Source organism: Artemia sp. Qi Xiang Cuo, chromosome 19 (assembly GCF_049724085.1).
Source record: "Artemia sp. Qi Xiang Cuo chromosome 19, ASM4972408v1, whole genome shotgun sequence".
Classification (NCBI taxonomy): Eukaryota; Metazoa; Arthropoda; class Branchiopoda; order Anostraca; family Artemiidae; genus Artemia; species Artemia sp. Qi Xiang Cuo.
Genome location: NC_142812.1, coordinates 25,202,210 through 25,229,753, shown reverse-complemented (window position 1 = coordinate 25,229,753; position 27,544 = coordinate 25,202,210). Strand labels below are relative to the sequence as shown.

Below are 27,544 nucleotides of genomic sequence, written 5' to 3'. Positions count from 1 at the left end.
GAAAACTGACTAGCTTAAACGATAAATAAAAGTTCAAATAGGGATAAAATCCTTTTAATAGACAGTGATGATAGAAATTCACAAAAATACTAGATATTTCGGTCACATATACAGTGACCGTCATCAGTAGTAAAACTAAAATAAAACAAAAGTTCTTATACTAAATCAAATCACACTACATATTGATTGAATCTCTAATCCTTTTCAAAGCAAAGGCGGAAACTATTCTCCTTGACCTTCTTGGGATCTGTTCTTTAGCAGTCAATGATACAACTTTTGCGCAAAGGTCAACAACATTGGGTGAATTGAACTTTACTCTGTCAGATTTTAATATATTATCATAGATAGAGTCCAGCCCATATTCACCTGTATCCCGATTCAAAGCAATATTCTTGAATAGGATTTTTTTTATTTCAAGAATTTCACGAAAATTTTGCTTTAAACCCCGATCCGTAGAAATCAAAGAAACGTTCTCGAACAAAATAAAATGGTCTTGAAAATGTAAAATACGTTCAGAAAGGGCTGAAGTGAAATCTTCAGACTTGGAAACTTGCTTTAAAGCCGTAGAAATAGAATGGTTGTGTTGTAATAATCTCCTTTCCAAACTGGTTAGTTCATCCCACATATGAGCTTCCACAAGTACATGGGATCTGATAAACCCCACTTTGTTGCCCCAATAAAATTAGATCCTTCCCAGAATTTAGAAAACTACCCAAAGTATTATTAATCTTTAAAGCTTCCCTTAAACCATTGCTTTGTAAAATTATTTTGAGTCATACGGTAAGGAACAAAAAACATCCTTGTCCCGAGTTGTCTCCAAGACTTCCGTAGAAATCTCTAAAAACCTTTTTCTTCTTTTCGAAAAAATCGGGTTAATTAACCATTCTGGATAGATGTTACTCATTAGTATTTTCCTTAGAGAAGACAACTCCTACTCAAGAAATTTTGTAGAGCAAATACTAAAGATCCGATCAGTTAAAGAAATTATCAAGCCAATTTTTACTTGGCGAGCGTGACCGTAACTATAAGACAAAAATCTATTGTTATTTGTAGGTTTTCCGTAGATTTCAAAATTCAGACTATTTTGATTTTTCAAAAGAAGAACATCTAGGATAGGAAGTTTCCTATTCTCTTTCAATTCAACGTTAAACTTTAAACTCCCTCCCAAACAATTAATATGTTCCAAAAATCCCTTTAATTTCTCCTCCCCTTAAATCCATACTGGAATAATGTCATCCATATCCCAGCCCCAGAAAATATGTTTAAAAAAATATGAATCTAACGCAATTGTTTCAATATTCTCCACAAAAATATTAGCTAATAAAGGGGATAAAGGGGCCCCCATAGGTAAACCATTTATTGGTTCAAAATACTCCCCTCTAAATTGAAAAAAATAAGAGAACTTATTGCACAACCTTACTAAATGCATAATTACAGAAACTTCCAAATCTGTTTTGCCACTAATCAAATCAAAATTTCTTAATAGGCTTCCTTCTAGAAGAGTTTCGGCTACTTTTACATCAATATTCGTGTACATTGATACAATGTCGAAGCTTGAAAGCAAAGAATTCGAAGAAATTTCTACTTTTTTCAGTTTTTAAACCAAATTCGAAGAATTCTTAATATATGAAATTTGTGTAGACAGAAGTGGTTTACAGATTGACGCTAACCATTTGCTCAAAACACTTGTAGGTGACCTAGTACTTGACACAATGGGTCGTAATGGTAGGTTAGGCTTATGACTTTTGGGAAGTCGATATAATTTAGGGCACAAGGAACTGCGTGGCAGGCATTTGTAATAGAGTTGAGGTGTAATTTTTCCTTCATCCTTTAAGCACTTCAATTCCTTCTTAAACTTATTTGTAAAAGAGTCTGTTGAATTATACAATAGCTTCTTGTATGTTTTTTCATCCTCTAGTAAACTTCTTAATTTTGAATCGTAGTCCTCAGTATTCATCACAACGAAAGTGTTACTCATATCTGCTTTTTTAATGATAATTGAACTATCCTTTTTCAATTTTTTCAGAATTCTTACTATGTGGTTTAGTATAAAAACTTTTGTTTTGTTTTTTTATATTTGAGTTTTAATAATTACGTATTTCAGTGTATTTTTTTAAGATATATCTGGTATTTTTGTGAAATTCTATTGTCACTGTATATTAAAATTATTTTATCAATATTTGAAATTTTGTTTATCGTCATGGAAAGGCAGTGTGGTCTCCGAAATTATCTATGACTAGCTTAAAGAGCAAGGGTTGAGAAAGGAGCCGCTCCACTCATACTTAAAATGGCTCTTGTTTCTCTTAAGCTTAGATCTTGGTTTTATAACTGTAATTTCTTATTGTTTTTCAAATTTTGACAAGAAATGCTTTCCTGCTTTCTGTGTAAAATTTGTCTCAGAAATATTTCTAAATTTTTCCATGAAACATTATTCCCCCGGAAGGGCTTTATACCACTCAAGGACCCCCTTCCCACAAAAAATAACACTTCCCATTATAATTTTTTTCCTATTCTGCAATGAGAAATACTATATGCGAACGGTGGGCAAACTGCGTAACTTGTAGTTCCTTCTTCTTGGACTATACGGGATCATTTCCTCCACAAAAATAAATTATTAGACCTTTCTACTGTTTAAATCAAATTAATTATGCCAAATTTCGATATGTCATTATATGGGTAAAAATGGGCGTGGAACAATTGCTAGCGACCCTCCAATCTTCGGTTATTCTCATAGGTCAGTAATATTTGTGATTCACGATCAATTAAGCCCTTTTCTAATCTTCTAGGTTTGGTTTGTTACAATTGGGCATGGGGAACAAAAAATATAAACCCGTATCTTTTCTATTAAAAAGTACAAAATTCAAGATTTTAGATAGAAAATAGGAGCTAAAAACTTCTACACTTAGGCTCTCTAATCAGAAAATAATAAAATAAAAAATAAAATCAAAACAGGCGAGAAAACAAGGATTTTGTCAGCCAGTGGCAAACCATGATGACGAAGAAACAAGCAAATATTTCTACAAGGACCTCCCTCATGCTATCCTCAGTGCTAAACTTGATATGAAACCAGTGATAAAAAAAATTCCTTATTTGAATGAAAACCATCAAAAATTTTGAACTAAATGTTGTATACAATCTCCTTCCAAAAGATATAATTTATACGTAAAGGAAACAAATATGTTTGAAAATAAAATGTCTACTAGAAGTTAAAAAGTTCTACACCTAGGCTCTGTAATATGCTGAATATTAACGTGCTTTACATTTTGATGCTGTTTCCTCCTTTGTCAAAAATCAGGTGAATTTCATCAGGCCCGTGGAGTTTGAAGACTAAATTTTATTTTTTATTTCGGTTGTTGTTGGTCCGAATCGCTGGTTCCTTTCATATAAAAAAATAGAAAAAAATTATTTTTAAATAAATTATAATACCAACCAAGCAGAAAATTAAATATGACACACAGAGAAGCAACATAATAATAAAATAAAAACAGGTGAGAAAGCAAGCATTTTGTCAGCCAGTGGCAAACCTTGATGAAGAAGAAACAAACAAATATTTCTAAAAGGACCTCCCTCAAGTTGTCCTCAGTGCTAAACAAAAAAGAAAGAAGAAAAAAACAACGAAAATTTAACCTTTCGAAATTTACCCGACACTGACAAAACAGACACTCATAGTGACTATGGATTTGACAGTGGAAGAAGACACAACCCTGGATTTTATAAATAATCTATTATTTAAAATACAGTTTTTATCGATTCAACGTTTCATGTCATTTTTTTTTCTATATGAATTAATACTAGATAGGAATGACACAAAAGGCTAAGTAGAAACAGAGTTGAAGGTATAGAGTGAAAGGATATAGGGTAAAACAATAGCTCCAGAGGGTGCTATTTAAAGGGTTAGAATCACCCCTTTCTAGTGAACATGGCCATTTAAATCTGTTTTAACAAGAATCCCATCTGATATGAAACCAGTGATAAACAAAATTTATTATTTGAACAAAAGCCATCAAAAATTTTTAACTAAATATTTTATACACTCTGCTTCCAAAAAATATAATTTATACATAAAGGAAACAAATATCTCTGCAAATGAAATGTCTACTTTTATTTTTTTACAGTCTACACCTTAGAAGTAGGTATTTATAAATCCTAAGTTGAAAAGACATCCATTTTTTAAAAAGGGGTTTATCTCTCACTGCCATCTTTATTTCAAAGTACTTACTCTACCACTGAATTCCAGCAAACCCTTAATTATTCAATGCAAATGAACTTTTGCCATTGGTTTCATATTAGCTTACAGAACAAAAACCAGTTTTTTGACATGATGCCTATACGTGCCACATTTCGATAGAGTCGTGTTTTGGTTTAGAATTGGCATGTCATCACCTTCGTATTAGCTTAAGAAACAAAACAAGTCTTGTGACGTCAGCTCTTAAATATGCCCCTTTTCGACAAGAATTCATTTTTGTTTCTATGCGGCCATGCCACATTAAAAACCTGTTTCAAACATGCCTCAAAGCGGCTGATCCTGTTTTCGACCGACCCGGAAATGCGATATGATAGAAAAATTGCATAAATATTCCATAAATATTTTCATGTATTTAAGCTGTTTTCTTATAAGATACGCTCTTCAGTATTTTTCTTTTTTTCAGGTTTTGTCAAAATTACAATAAAAAATTGAAAACACTTATGATTGAACTTGTTATTTCTCAAGATATCTTTCTTCCAAGAGACTAAGATGAAAGTCCAAACGTGCATTATCGTTTTAATATGCCTGTTGTTTGTTACTATAATCATGGCAGTAAAGTTCACAAATGTCAAAGCAAAGTGGAATAAATGTCTCCATATCCAAATTATGGAACCTGACATCGAAATTCATACGCTTAATGAGATCAGCTATCACCACGATTTCAACACGACCTTCTTTGTTGAGAGCAGCAACGCATGATATTTAAATCCGTGAGAATTTTGCTCTGTTGAAGCTGCCGCTCGAGCACAATATCCACATCCTATTGTGATTTATATGACTGGAGTTAAAGAAGAAAAAACGGCACAGCAGAATGACTGGATAAAGAATCTTACTAATGTCAGGCTCGTCCATTTAGACACAAAGAAATTCTTTACAAATGATAACTAAGGACGAGTCTATGAAGAAATAAAGAGTACATCCTCCCACAAAGTAGAGTATGTGTCTGATTTGGCAAGAATTGCGCCATTAAAAAAATTCGCTGGACTCTATATTGACTTGGATGCAGTTTTAATGAAGTCCACGGCGCATCTTAATTCATTTCTTTTAAAAAACTTTGCAAACGGAATACTTAAATTCCGCAAAGGACAACCAATAATAGAGGCTCTGTGTCACCGTTTGAATGAAACAAAGTTCAACCCCATGTCGTGGATTGGTTTAGGTGAAGAACTTATAAGAAAGGTTGTAGTGGATACTTGTAACTTCACGACAAATAACTTCGAAGAGGCCAGTCTGAATTGCAATGTAACGTTCCTAAATGAAGAGTACTTCTTGCCCGTTTTCTGGGGCAACTGGAAGGATTTATTTGGAAAAGATATTGAATTAGGAACTTTTAAGCCTGAAGCGATGAAACCTGCTTACGCTATTGAATTTAGCAATTTCTTAACATCCAATATTCCTATTATAAAAGGTAGGAGACAACTTTTTGAACAAGTTGCGAAAAAATACTGTCCAAGCGTTTATCACACCATGCCCAAGTTCTACTAGAGAAAAAATGTTATATGGGATGGAAAAATTATTTGAAAAATAAAGTGAAGTTCAAAGAAAACAGGATGATCATTCGTAAAATAAATAATGAAGTTTAGTAAAAAAAAATGAAAAATTCATCCAAGATAGTAAGCGCAATTTGCCAGAGCCAAAACCCTCAAAAACATTATCCCGTGACTTTATGTTGGACATTGTTCTATTGATCTTGTTTTCAATAATTTGAAAGACCACACAGGCTATGCATGACAAAATGAAAACAAACTACGAAGAAGAAAAGGAGGATATTTCCGGTCAATGAAAAACACAAGTTAAATTAATTTCGAAAGAACAATGAAAATATGATCTATATGATCAAATTGACGGCAGCAAAAAAGCAGATATAAACATGGGCTGCTTTCCATAATTCTCTATTCATAATTCCTATAATTTTGTTACTAAAGTATTATATTTTCACCATATTTTGGTATGATATGTTTGATCACCATATTATAGTTTGATCAAATAAGGAGATTCGATATTTATCAATACAAAATTGGGTATTTTTTAATTATTCAGAACACACCCAAGAAGTGAAGTTAGGTTATAGTGAAGTAAAGCAACGTGTGGCATTTTTTTCACTTACAGCTGGCATTTTCTTTCCATTAATTTTTTATTGCAACGTAGAGATTGAATGCATCCAGTTTACTTAGGGGTAGGTATGCTGCTCGCATCCTTATTATCCTTTGTTGCTCTTTTGTCTTTCTAAATAAAGCAAGGCTGTAGGCAAGTATTTTAAAGTATTTTTAAGTATTTTTAGTCCAACCCAAAATGTCTTCAATCAACAGTATTTAACATCAAACACCAATAAACAAACACAGATGTAGTTCCCCTGTATCAGTTCTGAGAATATTAAATCATTTTTTAATTAAGTTGTACATCCCTTAATTAAATAGACGTCAAAATTTTCTTCTTTCCTAAAACTAATTTCAAAAGTTTATCAAAGGTTAAAAAAATACAAAAAACATTTTTTTTGGCAGCTAGAATTACTTTATATTCTTTTATCTACGACGAATCGCACTCCAGAAGTTGAAATAAAGGTCGAAGAACCCCCTGTTATAGTTGATAAACCTATTCCTGTAGATACTATAGATAAGAAAGGTAAGATTAGAAATAAAACATCATCGTCTTTTAATAATGGAAGCTGGAATTCTTTTTTAGAGGATTTCAGATATAATTGAGCAGCAAGCTTATAATTGAGACTGAAATTTTGTTGCGGAGAATTAGAACATTTTAGCTCAAAGTATTTTTAAAGCCTGACGCTTTAATTTGCAAAATTAAAATATTTAAAATAAGTTTTAAATTCCACTTCCTATTGAATTTATGTTTAGGCGGAAAGATAGGCCTTTCGGTAACTAAATGAAAAAATACAGTACTGAATGGGAATTAAATTTTTAAATTTATGCACAGCATTTTTAAAAGCTAAACGCTTTCCAGGTAAAACATCATCACAGATTAGGTTAGGTTGCAAAATGTGATTTTTTTAATATTTAAGTAAAAACGATCAGAATTATTTAGATCATTATAAATGGCGCTTAAATAGGTTTCTCCGGGGTCTAAATTATTTACAACCCTTACCCTGAAGACTGTGGGGGGGGGGGTGTCTACCTCGAAGATATAATCTCCAGACTTTTCAACTATATTGAACAAAATGGCTATCTTAAATTTTGACTGGATGTGTCTCGGGAAATGGTGGCGTGGAGGGGGTGTTAGTTGCCCTCCAATTACTTTCGATTATTAAAATGGGTAATAGCCATTTCCATTTCCAATCGAATGAGCCCTTTCCGTAGTTTCTATGACAACTCCTTTGATACGAAGTGCACTGGTCTAAAGGAAAAAAAATTTAATAAATATCACACTGTGCCAACATCGTTGTTTACTTAGTTAGCACTCTTGCGCTGCCTATGATACGCACTACAAATATTCTTTTTCAATATTTTTAAAAGTAGCTATCTTGTTTACCAAAACCAAAGCCATTAGATTTGTTTGAAAATAGGCTGTTTACCATCAGCATAATATTTAAATTTCGAACTAGAACAAAAATGTGCCCCAAAGTTGAAAACAACATGTATCAAGAAGGAGATGTCCTTTTTTTGAAACCAAAACAACTGATTTTTTTTTATATTGGTTTGCTTACCAGCCATTTTGATTTTAAATTTTAAAGCTGAGTTTAAATGTGGGCTAGAAATTTCCCTCTAGAATGTTTGAAAAAGGAGTTTTCTTGTCCTTATGACAAAGCCTGTAATTTTCTTTTGAAATGCCTTGTTTTCAAAATTAAAGCCAAAAAATATCAAAAATTTGAAAATTTGAAAAATTTCAAATTTCACAACCTTTACCAAAAGTTTGGCATATTATCCATTCTTAACAAAACTAGCATCCGATTCTGTCCGAGGACAGATACAGATTACAAAAAACTGTACCGTATATTATCTTGTGAGGATCAAAAACTTACTGAATAAATCAGTTTTGACTTTTTAGGTACAAGGTAAGCTCTTTTCACGCCTCATATTTTTTTTTTCAGTAGCACATTGTCAGCACAGAAATTACAATTTGGATTCTAGTGATGAACTGTCAACAAAGCCTCCTAAGAAAGAAATGCCCATCTACATTCAAATTCCAGTGGTTATTTTTCGTAGATGCCCAAAGAACCCATTTTGGCGAAAAAAAAACTGCATTCGCTTTGTAGAGAAGAAGTTTCACTTCACTACGAATACTTCCAGTGTCAATGCAGCCAAAAGAGATGCCGCCAGTGTAAAAGATATCAGACAAATAATCAAAATAAAATGAGCGCAGTAAGAAATGGTAATACAATATAACTAGCCAGAAACAACAGTGAAAACAGGCTTGAGAGAAAGGAATAAAGTTTATTTCCTCTCTTTGTCTCAAGATTATCTGCCAACTGTAGGAATAATAAAGCAGAACACTTATACTGAAATTAATTCAGCCCAAAGTCCAGCAGCCACAGGGATGTGGGTGACTTGAATCTAATCCAGAGTACGAAAATAATAGGTCAAAGCAGAAATATCAGACTTAAATTTAATGTAGTACCGATTATGAAACATTTCTAGTGAGGCTTGTCCCGTGTCAACATTCTGCACATACGAAAATCCGATAAAAATTAGGTTTTAAATTCCCCCTCAAGAGTCGATTTACTTTAATGGTAAAGATAATTTTTGAGTGATCTCCTATCAGAAACCTAGTTAGGCTAAGCCTAATGTCAGTTCTGATACGGGTGAACTATCCACGATTTTGTATGTGTCATATAAAAGTAGGTTTGACAAAAACCTAAAGAACTGAAACAATAATGACTATTTTTCTCCTTAATGCGTTGAAGACATCCCAAATAAAATATATGCTGTGCCCTGTACCGTCTGACGAAGATGCTTGTGACTCAGATGAATTTTACTTACATTTACAGTAGCACAAAGACAGGGTTCCAGTTTGAAATGTGATGTTAGCACTTGGAGATTTTTAAGCCCAGGTCGGTAGAAATAGGATAGATGAACTTTTGTAATTTTGTGGGAATATTAATCTAGTCATAACCAATACGGTGTTTGGTCATAAAATGGCTCATAGGTTATGGTATTCACGTGATGGTAAGACAGCAAACCTTATTGATTATGTTGTAGTAAACCGAAGACTGGCAGGATCAATACAAGATACAAGGGTATATAGGAGTGCTGTTATTGATTTTAAAAGTAAAGATCACCATCTAGTAGTGTCAAGGGTTAATTTAAAGCTGAAATATCAGAAGGGTAGCTACCTCTCGGGAATTTATGATGCTGGTAGACTCTAGGATGAGAATTTGCGAGAAACTTTCCAGGAACAGTTGAATAATAAACTTGAGATTTTAAAATTTGATAATGTGGAAGATGGTTGGAATAATTTTAGAAATATAATTTGTGAAGTTGCTGAAGGTGTATTAGGGAAGAAAGCTAGAACTGCAGCTAAAATTTCTCCATATCCAAATTATGGAACCTGACATCGAAATTCATACGCTTAATGAGATCAGCGATCACCACCTTTTCCACACGACCTTCTTTGTTGAGAGCAGCAACGCAGGATATTTAAATCCGTGAGAATCTTGTTCTGTTGAAGCTGCCGCTCGAGCACAATATCCACATCCTATTGTGATTTACATGACTGGAGTTAAAGAAGAAAAAATGGCACAGCAGAATGACTGGATAAAGAATCTTACTAATGTCAGGCTCGTCCATTTAGACACAAAGAAATTCTTTACGAATGATAACTTAGGACGAATCTATGAAGAAGTAAAGAGTACATCCTCCCACAAAGTAGAGTATGTGTCTGATTTGGCAAGAATTGCGCTATTAAAAAACTTCGGTGGACTCTATATTGACTTGGATGCTGTTTTAATGAAGTCCACGGCACATCTTAATTCTTTTGTTTTAAAAAAACTTTGCAAACGGAATACTTAAATTCCGCAAAGGACACCCAATAATCGAGGCTCTGTGTCACCGTTTGAATGAAACAAAGTTCAACCCCATGTTGTGGAGTGGTTTAGGTGAAGAACCTATGAGAAAGGTTGTAGTGAATACTTGCAACTTCACGACAAACAATTTCGAGGAGGCCAGTCTGAATTGTAATGTAATATTTCTAAATGAAGAGTATTTCTTGCCCGTTTTCTGGGGCAACTGGAAGGATTTGTTTGGAAAAGATATTGAATTAGAAACTTTTAAGCCTGAAGTGATGAAACCTGCTTACGCTATTGAATTTAGCAATTTCTTAACGTCCAATATTCCTATTATAAAAGGTAGGAGACAACTTTTTGAACAAGTTGCGAAAAAATACTGTCCAAGCGTTTTTCACACCATGCCCAAGTTCTACTAGAGAAAAAATGTTATATGGCATGGAAAAATTATTTGAAAAATAAAGTGAAGTTCAAAGAAAACGGGATGATCATTCGTAAAATAAATAATGAAGTTTAGTAAAAAAAATGAAAAATTCATCCAAGAGACTAAGCGAAATTTGCCAGAGCCAAAACCCTCAAAAACATTATCCCGTGACTTGATGTTGGACATTGTTCTATTGATCTTGTTTTCAATAATTTGTAAGATCACACAGGCTGTGCATGACAAAATGAAAAAAAAAACTACGAAGAAGAAAAGGAGGATATTTCCGGTCAATGAAAAACACAAGTTAAATTAATTTCGAAAGAACAATGAAAATATGACCTATATGATCAAATTGACGGCAGCAAAAAAAGAAGATATAAACATGGGCTGCTTTCCATAATTCTCTGTTCATAATTCCTATAATTTTGTTACTAAAGTATTATATTTTCACCATATTTTGGTATGATATGTTTGATCACCATATTATAGTTGGATCAAATAAGGAGATTAGATATTTATCAATACAAAATTGGGTATTTGTTAATTATTCAGAACACACCCAAGAAGTGAAGCTAGGTTATAGTGAAGTAACGGCTGTAATGTTTAACCCATTTTGGCCAAAAAAAAACTGCATTCTCTTTGTAGAGAAGAAGTTTCACTTCACTACGAATACTTCCAGTGTCAATGCACCCACAAGAGATGGTCCAGTGTAATCAGTGCAGTAGGTGTCGTCGGTGTAGTAGAAAAAGTGTAAACATAGGTTGAATCTCTTTTGGGTGCATTGAGACTGGAAGTATTCGTAGTGAAGTGAAAATTCTTCTCTACAAAGTGAATGCAGTTTTTTTTGGCCAAAATCGGTTCTTTGGGCATCTACAAAAATAACCACTGACATTTGAATGTAGATGGGCGTTTCTTTCTTAAGAGGCTTTGTTGACATTTCATCAGTAGAATCCAAATTGTAATTTCTGTGCTGACAATGTGCTACTGAAAAAAAAAATATGAGGCGTGAAAAGAGCTTACCTTGTACCTAAAAAGTCAAAACTGATTTATTCAGTAAGTTTTTGATCCTCACAAGATAATATACGGTACAGTTTTTTGTAATCTGTATCTGTCCTCGGACAGAATCGGATGCTAGTTTTGTTAAGACTGGATAATGTGCCAAACTTTTGGCAAAGGTTGTGAAATTTGAAAAGGTTTCATTTAGTTACCTTTTCACCGTTATATAGAGAGGGTCTTCAAATTTTAGTTGTGCTATGTTTTAAGGATTGAATTTTTTTTTATAGTATCCTTTGATTTTTTTTAGTAATTTTAATGTTATCATCTTGCACTGAGGACAGTCAAGCGGAGGTCTTGACAGGAATATTTGTGTTTTAGTCCATATTTTTCACTCTACAAAGCTTACCTTGTAACGAGCTTACCTTGTACCTAAAAAGTCAAAAAGGATTTATTCAGTAAGTTTTTGATCCCCACAAGATAATATACAGTACAGATTTTTGTAGTTTGTATCTATCCTTGGACAGAATCGGATGCTAGTTTTGTTAAAACTGGATAATATGCCAAACTTTTTGCAAAGACTGTGAAATTTGAAATTTTTCAAATTTTAAACTTTTTTATATCTGTTGGCTTTTGTTCTAAAAACAAGGCATTTCGAAAGAAAATTACAGGCTTTGTCATAAGATCAAGACAGTTCCATTTTCAAATATTCTAGAGGGAAATTTCTAGCCCAAATTGTAACTCAGCTATAAATTTAAAATCAAAATGCCCGGTAAGCAAACGTGTCTATAGTGTAGTAGGTGTAATCGGCGTAGTCTGTGTAGTAGGTGTAATCAGTGCAGTAAGTGTAGTCGGTATAGTAGGTGTAATTGGTGTAATCGGTGTAGTAGGTGTAATCTGAAGACTGGTATTTTGAAGAGGAAGAAATGATTGAGCCCGCACCCATTTGTGGGTATCATTTTTTTAGAATAAACTATAGTTTTTGCTAGAAATAAATATTTTTAGCAGTCCTTACGAGACATTACGAGATAGCCAGAACTGTAAATTAGATAACTGTAAACCCATTTTGCATACCATTAATTAGAATTAACTATATTTTTTGCTAGAAATACCCTGTTCTGTAAATTAAGTGTATATAAACCCATTTTTTGTCTAGCATTTATTTAGATTAAACTATACACAAAACACTATCCTACTTATAAAAACTAAGATATAAATTCCCAGCATTTAATTCTATTGAGCAATGTCGAAGCGTTGGATCTAATTTTGTAAAACAATATCGTCAGTTTTGAACTTGGTTTTCAAACACCTAAATATTTAATGTCTTTAGTCTAGCTGCTCTATACTTTTAGTTGAAAAATGCCCTCTTGTGGAAGAAAGTTTTTGTCACTCTAGCAAGTTTATCACTAGATATAAGTTTACAGAAAATTTAAGTTTGAACAATTATTCGTTATTATTTCTGGTTGTCCTTGATTTAGTCTAGCTGCTCTTTACTTTTAGTTGAAAAATGCCCTCTTGTGGAAAAAAAGTTTTTTTCACTCTAACAAGTTTATCACTAGATATAAGTTTACAGAAAATTTAAGTTTGAACAATTATTCGTTATTATTTCTGGTCGTCCTTGATTTAGTCTAACGGCTCTTTACTTTTAGTTGAAAAATGCTCTCTTGTGGAAAAAAAAAGTTTTTGTCACTAGCAAGTTTATCACTAGATATAAGTTTACTGAAAATTTAAGTTTGAACAATTATTCGTTATTATTTCTGCTCGACTTTGATTTAGTCTAGCTGTTCATTACTTTTAGTTGAAAATGCCCTCTTGTGGAAAAAAAAGTTTCTGTCACTCTAACAAATTTATCATTATCCACAATTTTAAAGAAATTTAAGTATGAGAAATTGTTTTTGATTATTTCTGGTCGATTTTTATTTACTCTAGCTGCTCTGTACTTCCAGTTGAAAATGACTTCTTGTGGAAAAAAAGTTTTTCTCACTCTACCACATTTATAATTAAACATAAGTTTAAAGAAATTTAAGTTTGAACAATTGTTGGTTATTATTTCTGCTTGTCTTTGATTTAGTCTAGCTGTTCTTTACTTTTAGTTGAAAAATGCCCTCTTGTGGAAAAAAAAGTTTCTGTCACTCTAACAAGTTTATCATTGGACATAAGCTTAAAGGAAATTTAAGTTTGAACAATTATTCGTTATTATTTCTGCTTATCCTTGATTCAGTCTAGCAGCTCTTTACTTTTAGTTGAAAAATGCCCTCTTGTGGAAAAAAAGTTTTTGTCACTCTAACAAGTTTATCACTGGATATAAGTTTACACAAAATTCAAGTTTGAACAATTATTCGTTATTATTTCTGATAGTCCTTGATTTAGTCTAGCTGCTCTTTACTTTTAGTTGAAAAATGCTCTCTTGTGGAAAAAAAGTTTTTGTCACTCTAACAAGTTTATCACTAGACATAAGTTTACAGAAAGTTTAAGTTTGAACAATTATTCGTTATTATTTCTGGTCGTCCTTGATTTAGTCTAGCTGCTCTTTACTTTTAGTTGAAAAATGCCCTCTTGTGGAAAAAAGTTTTTGTCACTAACAAGTTTATCACTAGATATAAGTTTACAGAAAATATAAGTTTGAACAATTATTCGTTATTATTTCTGGTCGTCCTTGATTTAGTCTAACAGCTCTTTACTTTTAGTTGAAAAATGCTCTCTTGTGGAAAAAAAAGTTTTTGTCAATAACAAGTTTATCACTAGACATAAGTTTACTGAAAATTTAAGTTTGAACAATTATTCGTTATTATTTCTGGTCGACCTTGATTTAGTCTAGCTGTTCTTTACTTTTAGTTGAAAAATGCCCTCTTGTGGAAAAAAAACGTTTTTGTCACTCTAACAAGTTTATCACTAGACATAAGTTTACAGAAAATTTAAGTTTGAACAATTATTCGTTATTATGTCTGGTCGTCTTTGATTTAGTCTAGCAGCTCTTTACTTTTAGATGAAAAATGCCCTCTTGTGGAAAAAAAAGTTCTTGTCTCTCTAACAAGTTTATCACTAGATATAAGTTTACAGAAAATTTAAGATTTAACAATTATTCGTTATTATTTCTGGTCGTCCTTGATTTAGTCTAACAGCTCTTTACTTTTAGTTGAAAAATGGCCTCTTGTGGAAAAAAAAGTTTTTGTCACTAACAAGTTTATCACTAGATATAAGTTTACAGGAAATTTAAGTTTGAACAATTATTCATTATTATTTCTGCTCATCTTTGATTTAGTCTAGCTTCTCATTACTGTTATTTGAAAAATGGTCTCGTGTTGAAAAAAAGTTTTTCTCACTAACAAATTTATAATTAGATATAAGTTTATAGAAAATTTACGTTTGAACAATTATTTTTGTTTATTTCTGCTCATTTTTGATTTAGTCTCATGGTTTCCTAAAGCAACGAAAAAACTCCTCATTCCAAATAAGGCACTTTGAAGCTTAGCGTAAAATCAAACAAAATATACAAAATTAATAAAAATGTAACTATTGCGCTATTGTATCTTTGTAAAATAGCACTATTTACCAACTAGCCTGCCATAGTACTCATGCATAAGCCCTCAATCAAAATTCATATTGCATTAAAGCCGATTCCAATATTTATGAGAAAAAAAATCCTGTTTTAACCTTCATTGCAATCAGACAATCAAAACAAAGCAAAAAAATCATAGAATTCATTGTTGTCAAAGAGCATCGAAGACAAAATAAATTTGATCGAAGCTGTAAGAATGGAGTTACTGTAACTGAAAAATCTTAAATGAGATCTAAAAAGGTTAGGGTTCTTGTAAAGGATTGAGGTACTTAACAAAGCCAAAGTTCAATTTTCAGACTTTGGTTCAAGACACCAAAGAGGTTCCCAGCTTCTCCTATGGCAGGGATATAATTCTTGACCAAGTGTGTTATTTATTACTAAAATCCTCCATAATGTTAAAGCCAAGATATAAATAGACTTTACAACTTAATCACATCACGAACATAGTGCTAATACGCTGTAGCGCTGCAATAGTCACAATTATATCACCCTTATTCTAGGAATGCTTTCACTCTGTAGTCTTTCCGGACAAAGAGAAAACCAAACTGTCCCTATCCCTAAAACCAAGTGGCAATCAATGAATAGAGGCTCAGTTAGACCTCAGAGTCTTCTCCCTACATAGAAAGTCCACAACAGCACTTTTCCTGCAACACTTTACAAGGAGCTAAAATAATAAAAGGTGCTAGGCCAACAAGATCAAGGATTCTGATTGGAACAGTCAACCTTAAAGTGTCTCATGGCTCTGCATTGGGCATATATCAAGCTTCTGGTACAGAGATACAATATAAGGTCAGGGCATCCACCCCTTCATAGGCTCTCGATAGATTGGCATAGATCCTTATCAAAGATGCTCAAGTCCAATAGCTTTATAGTCGGCTAGAAGCTGCGGTTGAAAGTTACTTGGGTAATCACCGCATGGAAGTTATTCATGATGGTTTTACGTTTCTGCAGCTATCTGGAGTTCCCTAAGTTAGTCTCCTTGGCTTCGCTCTATTCTTCACATTTTTCATTAATAAGGGGTAGCCTACGATGCTTCTACACCCCTTGCAGATTAAAAACTAGGTTATTGCTTGAATGGTAAGTTTTAAGGCCAAGTGATACCTTAAGAATCATTTGTGAGCCATAACGTCGACTGATGGTTTCAAAGACGAAGGGGCCATTAGCGAATTCTCCCAGGAGACTAGCTATCATCGAGAGTTGTCGAGAATTTCTGGTTTGACTGTGAAATTTGCCTAAAAGGACTTCCCTGGCTATGAAATATACTTCCCTTTTGTTGACGAGTTTGCCAATCAAAGCAGATAGCACCACAGAGAAACCCCAAAGCAGTCAAATTACGCAAGTGTTAATTCCTTTAAACTAATTTTTACCGTTTTCCGAGCAGGTACTATAGAATATTTTAGGATCTACCCTTTCCTGAACTATTAGAAGAAAAATCTGTTTCATTTAATCAAAAACAAAAAATTACACTTTCTGATAATGTGAGTTGCAATAAAATTGAACATCTTATCTTGAGCACAAGAGGGGGAAAGTTAAATAGTGTTTCTAAGATTTCCAGGAAAGAAGGTGTCGGCTTTTAGTTTTCTTTTCTTTCTTCACATCCCTTATCCAAGCTCTACAGCTTGAATTTTCTTAGAATAGATGAGACAATATGATCCTTTACGGTATCGCGAGGCCTTAATAAGGCAAAAACAAATTGGCTGCTAATCTCCTTATCAAAGATTCCATACCGTCAACTTTAAAAATGAAGCCATCTAAAGAGTTCATGAACTTTGTGCGCTAAGGAATAATTTCGCATCCCATTTTTCTTGGAACATCCAACTCATGTAGGGTAGGCTATGGCACCACCAGAGACCAACCATATATTTAAAGACACCCTTGATTTGGCGTCAATCCCTATTTTTTATAACTGCAACCATTCGCCTCTATCATAAAAGCTTTTCTCCTTTTGCTGTCGCCAGACAAGGCGACAAGACAATTGTGAATATCTTACTTTCTTTGGCTGAGGTAGGGTAGACTTAGATAGATAGATATATAGATAAATAGATAGATATATATTTTATTTATGAAATATAAATAACGCTACAAAATACACCTGCGCACATGCCTAGTGGCATAATTGAGCGCATTAAAAATTACAACAAATTATTAAACACCGGTAGCAATTTAAATAAAAACGAAAAAAAGAAATAAAAAAACAAACAAAAAAAAAACAAAAAAACAAAACCAAGCCTCTTGGACAACTGACCAAATACAAACAAGGTAAATAAAACAAAATCAACTCTCAGAAATAAACTTCCTCACCATTCTGCGAAACTGCTGGTAATCAGCGCAATCTCTAATATCCAAGGGAATAGAATTCCACACCTTCCGACCAATATGCTTCAAACTAAATCCTGCTCTAGTTGTTCGCCTAAACTCGTGTGAAAAATTGAGTCTGAGTGATGTCGGATATGAATGACATTGCGAGTTAAGAGGGAAAATTCCATGGAAATATGATGCTAACTGATTGTGACATATATAAATATGATGCTAAAACGTGATTGTGACATATCTGGGATATTGCAATGAAATGAAGTTGATGTAAAGAAAAAATTCAAGCTGATCCAAAAAGATGAGTAAAAGAAGACCTATTATCAATCTGAAAAAGTATCCTTATCACTTTATTTTGTAAAATTTGAAGGGGTTTATAAACTGAAGGAAAAGTTGAAGCCCACACTGAATCACAATATAGAAAAAAAAGGGTGGACCAGAGAAAAGTAAATTCATTTAAGTATATTAACCACAAAAACATGGCGGAGACGGCACATAATCCCAACATTCCTAGAAACTTTTACCGATAGACTTTTAACCTGTTCATGGAACGACAAATTTTCATCAATAATTATCCCAAGCTATCTAAACTGTTGTACCCGTTTCAGTTCCACATTATTTAAATTAAGAGAAAAAACATCAGAATTGACTGAACCAACTCGTCAAAATAGCATATACTGGCATTTCCTTTCATTTAATAGAAGAAGGTTCAGCTTAAACAGCTGAATTAAAAAAAAAACCTACACTTGACCCCTACATATCCACGTGGAGTCGATTCCCTGAGTGATATATCCCATCAAAATTACCCGTCGAGTCGTTCAATCGACAGTTCAATAGATTTATAAAACTATAAGATTATAATAGATTTATATTCCATCGGTTAAAAGGCAACATAGTTACAGAGTATTCGGTATTTCTGGCACCGTAAAGTGTACCCCAAATAAACAAATAAAAGTGTGTGTTTCCCAATATATATTAGAGCCCCAGTTAGACGTATATGCATCTTCTTTGATATTAAGATAGAACTATTCTCCGTCCTCAATTTTCACATTTCCTGTACTCAAGCTATATATTCAAAATGCTATCTACAGTATGCCTACCATGGAGAATTCTCAGCTTGTGTCCTGCACCTTTTGGTGTCTTAAATGAAAAATAAACGGTTGATTGTTAAAACTGTCAAAGAAAATGTGCATTGAAAAATATAAAATGGAAAAATTCGGATAACTTACCATACTGATCCAGCCTGGATAGCTTGAGCAAACATGAGGGCAGTGTCAATATTCTTAGTTAGAATCCCGAAAGCCAGGCCATAGTTAGTTCTATTGGCTCTTTCAATTAATTCTTCTGCTGATGAGAATTTTAGGATTTGCTGTACTGGGCCAAATATCTAAAAGAAATCGTTTCTAGAAATTAGATAAAGCAGGATTTGTTCATGAAGATAAAAAAAAATTCCTAAAAAATTTTTAATGTTCTTTTTTGATATGTCCAAAGAGTAAAAAAAAGCAACTACTACTCGTAACTCGTTTCAGCATCAAGCCACCTAAGGCCAACACAACTGCGCAAGTTCCTCCTCCACTCTCCAAAAATAATGGTGCAAAATAAGACGCAAAAAGAATATTGATACACAAATTTGGTAGTTAATTTTAATCACTACCATACCTGCCATAAGAGGGCATATGGAAAAAACGTAATTGGATCCGGTAATGTTACCCACTAAATCCTGATAAAAACAATAGCTACTGTAAGTAAGATGGATAATCACATTTAGTTTGTGGCTCATTTTGGTTACTTGGGCATATGAGCTTTTGCTTTGCTTAGACCCCCTAATGGCAATAAAACACTAGAATTTGTATCGACTAGACATGATTAAAATGAGATGAAAATTTATAAAACAAGTATGATTTTTCAATATGACAATGGAAGAATAAGAAACAATAAAATTCCGAAATTTCAAGTTTCATTTCCGGTAATATTTATAAAAAAAAAAAAACGATGTAAAAAACAAATGAAAAACTCGGATCTTATTAACGTCCAGTAAGAACATTCCATTTTATTTCACAAGGCAATAAGTGGCCTGATAATGGGATATCTTGTTAGTGTCTAGTAGTTAATCCGGCTTTATATCAACGCACGAGGCAACAAAGCAGGACTAAGCACGTTGTGTGTCTGATAATGGGATATCTTGTTAACGTCAGGACTAAGCAGGTTGTCTGCTTGATAATGAAAAACTTATTAACGTCTAGTAGGATGTTCCTACTTTATTTTACTATTCAAAAGGCAACAAAGCAGGTTGTCTGATAGATAATTTCTGACAACCTTTTAATAATCAGATCAATGACCTGCTATGCTACCTTGTGAATTGTGATATAAAGATAGATTATCCAACTGGAAGTTAACAGGATGTATTTTCTTTTATTTCTGCACATCGTTTGTGCTTTTCAGGACATAACACCAACACCTAAATATTCAGACTTTTATTATTATTAGCAAAAAAAGTTTTTTTTCCGCTGTCACCCATTTTTCTATGTTTTCATTCTCTTTTAGTAGCAAAAGGAAGGCAGTGCGCTCTATGAAATTATCTACTAGATACGAGGATTCACTCTAATAGAATTTGAGTTGGATAGAGTAAACTATCACCGGCTGGTACTTTTTTTGCAGCCACATCAGGCAGCCGTTTTGCAGCAATATCTTTTTTGCAGCCACAACTATCACCAGCTGGTACTTTTTTGCAGCTTCCCAAAAGCCTTTATCAATATTTGCGATATTATTAAGAGCCCTACTGTATAACAATGTGAGTTTCTTATACAGTAACAAACTAAACTGTCCTATCATTGACGCTACATCATGTCCTCTCAGACTGGCAGCAAAATTCATAGGTTTACACGAGCTGTATCAGCCATGACACTAGCGAATGCACAATGATCCACTTGGGCTTATGCTGGAGTCAAAATCCCGCTATATAAAATGTCATTAATTACCATGATAAAATTATGGCCAAAATTGTCACATATGTCAAACCTTTACTTGCCTGTCGTTCTTGTTTGAAATTAAATAAAAAAAACAAGTTTTTTAAACTGAAAGTAAGGAGCGACATTAAAACTTAAAACGAACAGAAATTATTCCGTATATGAAAGGGCTGTCCCCTCCTCAACGCCTCGCTCTTTACGCTAAAGTTTTTTATTGTTTTAAAAAATAAAGTTGTGAGACAGAGTCAAACTTTAGCGTAAAGAGCGAGGCGTTGAGGAGGGGACAGCCCCTTTCATATACGGAATAATTTCTGTTCGTTTTAAGTTTTAATGTCGCTCCTTACTTTCAGTTTAAAAAACTTGTTTTTTTTATTTAATTTCTGATCGTTTTTTAGTTAATGCAGCTTTTATTTGCATAAAATTTTTAATTTTCTTTTCCTAAATGGATGTCTTTACAAATTGACTCACGTAACTAAATTTTATATTCGTATATTTTTCTTCTGTCAAAAAATACAAAGTTGCAGATTTTTGCAGATATGAGCTTTAACCTATTTAAGAGGGTTTTCTGATACGCTGAATCTGCCGGTGTGATTTTCATTAAAATTCTTTCTCTTGTAGGGGCAAAATTCCGTTTTTAAAAGTTTCGATTACTATTGAGCCGTATCGCTTGTTTTTTTATTGTTTTTTTTATTACGTATATGTTATTACGTATATGAGGGGTTCTGCCCTTAGTCAATACCACGCTCTTTACGTTAAAAGTTAAAAAAAAATTTGATTCACAAACCCCTGAATCACAAAGGCCGTTTAATTAGAATAGATAGCTCTTTTGAAAGCACAAAAAAAAACTGTAGCGTAAAGAGCGATGTTTTGACTTGGAGGATAGCCACCTCGCATACGTTATAATTTCTGTTCGTTTTAAGTTCTAATATTCCTTCTAACATTTCAGTTGAAAAAACTTGTTTTTTTTTTATTTAATTTCTGATCGTTTTTTAAATAATGCTTGGAAATCCGGCGCCCCCTTCATAGCAATGTCCCTGACCCCACAGAAACATCATCCATGTAAACATTCTCCAGAGTCCCTCCCTCCTCGCGCCCCCCCGCCAGGCCCACTCCGGCCGGCCCATGGGGGTATCGGTCGCACGCACCCCTCACACCGGCGGGCCCGGCGGGCGCGCCCTGCATGGCGCGTTCCCGGCCCCCAGGACCACTTCCTTCATGAACAGATCCTCCAACATAACCCCCGACCCACCCTTCCCTCCCACTAGCAGAAAAAAACCTCCTGAAAACTTCTGTATACTTCCGAATAACCAATACTATATGTTAACATTGGGTAAAGTTCATATCTTTTAGCCCTCCCTCTGGGTACTTCGGGGGATTAAGTCATCCCAAAAGACATATTTATCATATTTTCGACCATGCTGAACAAAATGGCTATCTCAAAATTTTGATCGGGTGACTTTGGTAAAAAAATAAGCGTGGGAGGGGCCTAGTTGCCCTCCAATTTTTTTGGTCACTTAAAAAGGGCACTAGAACTTTTAATTTCCGTTCCAATGAGCCCTCCCACGATATTCTAGGACCACTGGGTCGATACGATCATCCCTGGGGAAAAGAAAAAAAAAACAAACAAAAAAACAAATAAACACGCATCCGTGATCTTTCTTCTGGCAAAAAATGCAAAAATCCACATTTTTGTAGATAGGAGCTTGAAACCTCTACAGTAGGGTTCTCTGATACGCTGAATATGATGGTGTGATTTTCATTAAGGTTCTATAACTTTTAGGGGTCTTTCCCCCTTTTTTGAAAATCAGCCAAATTTTCTCAGGCGCGTAACTTTTGATGGGTAGCACTAAACTTGATGAAAATTATATATTTGAAATTAGCATTGAAATCTGATTCTTTTGATATATCTATTGGTATCAAAAACCCGTTTTCTAGAGTTTCGGTTACCATTGAGCCGGGTCGCTCCTTACTTACAGTTCGTTACCACGAACTGTTTGACAATTAAACTTTTTTTCTTTATTCTTGTTAATCCATTCAACCATTTACGGCAACCGTCTCAAGGGGTAGTATTTGCAAGTAACTAATACAACTTCTACTATTTTATTACCTGTCAAAATAAATCAATAAATTGTGTGACAAGGAGAACAGAAATGATCCATTAGTTTTCATTTTTAACGGGGAAAATATTTGTCACAATACAGTATCTTTAGACCAATTTTTTAAGCTCGGAAGCTATGGGTCATGGTTTGCTGATTAACAAGTTGGAGCTGCTGCAGCAACCATGATAACCTTTAATTTTAGACACTCAATTATTCGAAATCAAATATTTTTCGCAATTTTATGATTGGCTCCTGATTCTGATTCAAGCATGATTTGATTCAAACATCGCCGCGGCAGGTTTTCGTTGGTACATAATCTTCAAACAGTAAGAAATAAAAAGAGGGAAAAATTCCTCTTGAAAAGAGGGAAGAGGAGAAAAGGCTTTACTCTATGTACAAATTCAAGATATTGCACAAATTAACATTTACCTCTTCTTTGGCAATCTTCATGTCATCTTTAACGTCCGAAAACACAGTGGGCTGAATAGTCTCCCCACTGTTAACCTTTGTCTCCCCACTGTTTACCACCACATTGCAATTTTGCTCCTTCTTTTACTCCAGACTCAATGTATCCCAAGACACGTTTAAACTGAGCCTCGTTCACCTTCAAATATACGAGTCTTTAGCATGTAACTGTGCTGTATAAAAAAAACAACTTAGTTTTTAATTAGTGTTTTATAGTTATTTGCAAAATTGATAATCAAACATTTAAAGATAGACGAGGATATCAAGCTTAAAATTAAGGGAGACGTTGAAACAACCAGATAATTTTAAAAAGTGAGTTACAAAATATGAATTGACAAAGTACGTGTAGATAAATGGCTTTCTTTGTTCATTAATAAAATTTTCAGGAATCTATATAATTTTATAAGAAATAAAAATCAAACCGAGTAGAAATTAGTATATAGAAGACGCCTAACCCAAAAAACCCGAAGCTATTAGGAATGAAGATATGAAACCATGAACAAAAACTGTTTCATGAAGAACAAGAAGATAAAGTGATATTTAAAAAAAGTGACGAAAGTAAGGTCGTTTTGAAACAGGAAAACGCTCCTTTTTTGAAAACTGTTTGAGTATTTGAGCAATCCAAGCGGTTGTAAGAAAATGAGCAAAGCAATAAGTAAAAAAAAAAAAAAAAAATGAAAACGAAAGACCTTGTATAACAAGGTAAAAAGTTAGCTAGTAAAGTCAGTTAAATTAGCTAAATCATTGGCTAGTGAAAAACCCATTTGGCCTGCTTTTAATCTCCCCACTCAACTTACTCGAAGTTGAATCCTTGAAAATATATATTTGTTTCGCTCGGACCTTCCGCTCTTTCATACTTGTCATCATGACGACATAGTCATAAATCATATCATAATGTCACAAAATCAGATCATAAAGTCACAACATCATATCAAATAAACAAATCATAATGACATGCTAAGTCATTATGACGACTTAGATCTATCGCTCAAGCGACTCTCGGGCCTTTGGCCACGCTCACTTACCTATTTCTTTCAGTAATATCTTATACTTCTAACAATGTTGTTTTTGCGGCAGTTTTCTCAACTTCATAGAGTTAACATCCCCTCACTTGGTTTTGGGCTATATCCCTTATACAATTCAACAAGAAATATGTTTTCAGTTGTATAAATTAATAAAATCACAAACACAAATACTCCTTAATTCCTCTGATTGTAGTGACAGAAAAATGTATAATATTAATAAACACTGGCCACAATCTTAATGGAACCTAATGTTTAATCCGAGATTGACAACTTTGTTCTTTTTGGTCCATTTTGACGGGTACTTGCCCCTAGTTACACTCATGTTTTACACGAGGGCCCGTTAGCCCTAGGACTTAATGATGTAAGTTTGCAAACTGAGAAGAGGCAACACCCACCTTGACACACAGCAAGAAATTAAAATGAATAAAATCTATAGTCGATGACACTTGGCCCTAGGACTATTTGGGTCATGCCCAGATAATAACGTCAAACTTAACAATACGTCAATTATTAACAGTTACTACAATACAGCACCTATGGACTCTCTCCCGGAGACGAGGATTGGAGTTCGAGTCGCTCTCCAGTAATGGTCGATTTGTAATATCTCCTTACAAGTCTTCTGGTTTTAATTTTCAAAAAATTGAGGTTTTGAAAACAGAGATAAAAAAAAAATAACAGAAGATTAGGAACATGGTTTTTGAAAAAGGAAAGAACATACTAATTTTACAAAAGCTTTAATTAAACCCTTTTCAGGGGCAACACTATATTATTACCTATTAGAAAGAGCCACAAGCCTTCAATGCATTATATTTTTTTTTCAGATAGCCACATCATTTGGATAGGGTAGTCGTAGAAATTTCGGAGGAGGCTCATTTTATTAAAAATTTGAAGTTCTAGTGCTCTTTTTGACAGTCAAAAGTGATCGGAAGGCATCCATCACCCTTCCCGCGCCCTTTTTAGCTGCTCTTCCCGAAAATACCTCTAATCTAATTTGTGAGAGCCCATTTTGTTCAAAATGATAGAAGGTCAAATAACTATGCCTCCAGGGAGTACATTACCCCTAAGGATCCTGAGGCAAGGGCTGTAAGTAATACAAGTTGCTCAATGTTTATATGTGCGGTTTACTACTACTTGCGACAGCTACTACTACATACAGCTACAACTACTATTGCGGCTACTACTACTATTACTACTCGTGAGTACTACTGCTACATTCGACTACTGCTACAACTTGTAACCACTACTACTTTTGATGACTACTAATGCTCCTTACGAATACTACTACCATTTGCAGCTGCTACTACTTCTTAAGACTACTACTACTACTTAGTGACTACTAATACTACTTGCGACTATTGCTACTACTTTTGACTACTACTATTCCTTGCGACTACTAACCACTAGCCTAAATTTATCATCTTGTTCCATTTTCATTTATATGTAATTTTTGAAAATTCTTCCAGGGTTTTTTCATGTATATTAACTAAACACAGCCACTGGTCACATTATTAATTCTTAAGAAAACCTGAAAAATTGCGTAAAAAATCATAATATCAGCCAGGATAAAACCTTGACAGTAAAAAAAGAACAGTAATTAATTTTTTCAAATAACTTCCTGAAAAAGAAGTTTTTCAAAGAAAAGTAAATAGTAATTTCTGATCGTCCCTTTCGCTAGTATTCGCGGTCACAAGTAGTTGTCACAAATATTCAAAGTCACAACTAGTCACATTAGCAGATACAAATAGTCACAGCTGAAGTCACAAGTAATCGCAAAAGCAAAGAGAGAAAATGCCTTAGTCATAGTCAAAAGTAGTCAAATTCGCTAATATTTGGAGTCAGAGTAGTTGTCACAAATAGTCGCATTAGCAGATACAAATAGTCACAGCTGAAGTCACAAGTAATCGTAAAACAAAAAGAGAAAAAAAAAATCTCAAGATGAAGGAAACAAACGGGGCTACGCCCAGTAAAAGGAAAAGACAAACGACTCGGATATTTCGCCAGTATAAAACAAGGCGTGTTCAACGCTGAGAACAACGATAAAATCTAAAACTAAATAAAATCTAAAACCAATATGTAAAAAAAAAAAAAAATATATATACAATTGATGCTACAGTGATTGAGCTCCACAGAAGCTAAATAGAGTTACTTCAATCGGAACACTGAGGCGACTGGCTAAAATAAAATGAATATGAAATAAATTATTCTGTTGCGAAATGATCATTTTGTTTGCTTGTGGTGCTGCAATTCTCCTTGGTCTTATATTTAAACTAGTCCCCTGGTAATTTTGTAAAACCTTATCACCCTCATTAGCTATTGGTTATATATTGTACATTAATTTCTCTTTTTATTTCTTAGCTTTAGATTTTATTTGATTTTAGGTTTTAGATTATTTTAGATTTTATGTTTGTTCCTAGCGTTGAAAACGCCTTGTTTTATTCAGGTGAAATATCCACGTTGTATTACTTAGTCTTTTCCTTCTACTGGACGTAGTCCCGTTTGTTTCCTTCAACTTGAGACTCTTTTTCTCTCTTTGTTTTGTCATGGCTGGCCAGTTCAGTTTTAGATCTTTCAAGTAATCGTAGCCACAAGCGGTCGCAGTCTCGGTCTCAAGTGCACGTGTTAAAAGTTGGAAGTAGTCAAACTTGCAAGTAGTCCCAAGTAGTCATAGTCGCAGTTACAAAAAGTTGACGTTGTAGTCACAGTAGTAGTAGCAACAATGGTCTTGAAAAAGTAAAGTTAATAGCCTTAGTTGCTCCTAAGATATTGCAGAAATACCTTTTCGATAACCAGTATGCACATAGTGTCTTGATTTACTTTAGCATCCCTTGAAGTTTCACCTTAATACCCTTAGCCTTTTCGAACACATCCAGAATCAAACATTCCCCTTCTTTCCTAATGATAAATTCTGTTTGTAAATAATTGGCACATGACATAATTCACAGTTCTTTCTCCAGGGCTGTGGGGCACATGACATCCCTATAGGCTTAGTTATTAGACCTTTTGACTAATTTGAACAAATTAGCTATTTCATAATCATGATTAGTATTTAGGGGGTGGGGTCTAAAAATGACAAGAAGGGCCCTTTGCCTTCCAAACACTGTTCAGTATGTCCTGAAAGGTTCAATTTAATGCCCTCAGTCGTTCCTGAGATATTGTTAATGCGCCCTTTCGACAATCATATTGTTTTGCAAACACATAGTGTGTTTTGATTTTATTCAACATCCCCTAAAAGTAGTAACAAGTAGATGTAGTCACAGTTGCATGCAGTCGCAGTCGCAACCAATCACATTTGCCGCTCCAATAGTAGTAGTGGTAGAAACAAGCGACCTGAAATTTTTTAATTAATACCCTTAGCTTTTCCAAAGATATTGCAGATTCCCCCTATTGCTGGCCTTGATGTACACGGTGTCTTTTGATTTAGTACAGCATCCCCCTTAACATTCTGTGAAGCTTCTCCTTAATACCCTTAGCCTTTTCGAACACATCCAGAATCAAACATTCCCC

At 33.9% G+C, this 27,544-nt stretch overlaps 3 pseudogenes across 1 annotated transcript in view; 2 read left to right on the top strand and 1 right to left on the bottom strand.

The window, feature by feature from the left end:
- Nucleotides 1–4,672: 4,672 nt before the first annotated feature.
- LOC148940652 (lactosylceramide 4-alpha-galactosyltransferase-like) lies at nt 4,673–6,172 on the top strand (annotated as a pseudogene).
- Nucleotides 5,839–10,961, top strand: LOC148940651 (lactosylceramide 4-alpha-galactosyltransferase-like; annotated as a pseudogene).
- Nucleotides 10,962–18,710: 7,749 nt separating this feature from the next.
- LOC148940650 (aldehyde dehydrogenase, cytosolic 2 pseudogene) overlaps nt 18,711–27,544 on the bottom strand; it is a 10,735-nt pseudogene continuing 1,901 nt past the window's right edge. The window contains exons 2-3 of the transcript XR_016143356.1: nt 22,980–23,154; nt 18,711–18,872 (exon numbers count right to left, since the gene is read on the bottom strand). The product of XR_016143356.1 is annotated as an aldehyde dehydrogenase, cytosolic 2 pseudogene (transcript). The remainder of the gene's footprint in view (nt 18,873–22,979; nt 23,155–27,544) is intronic.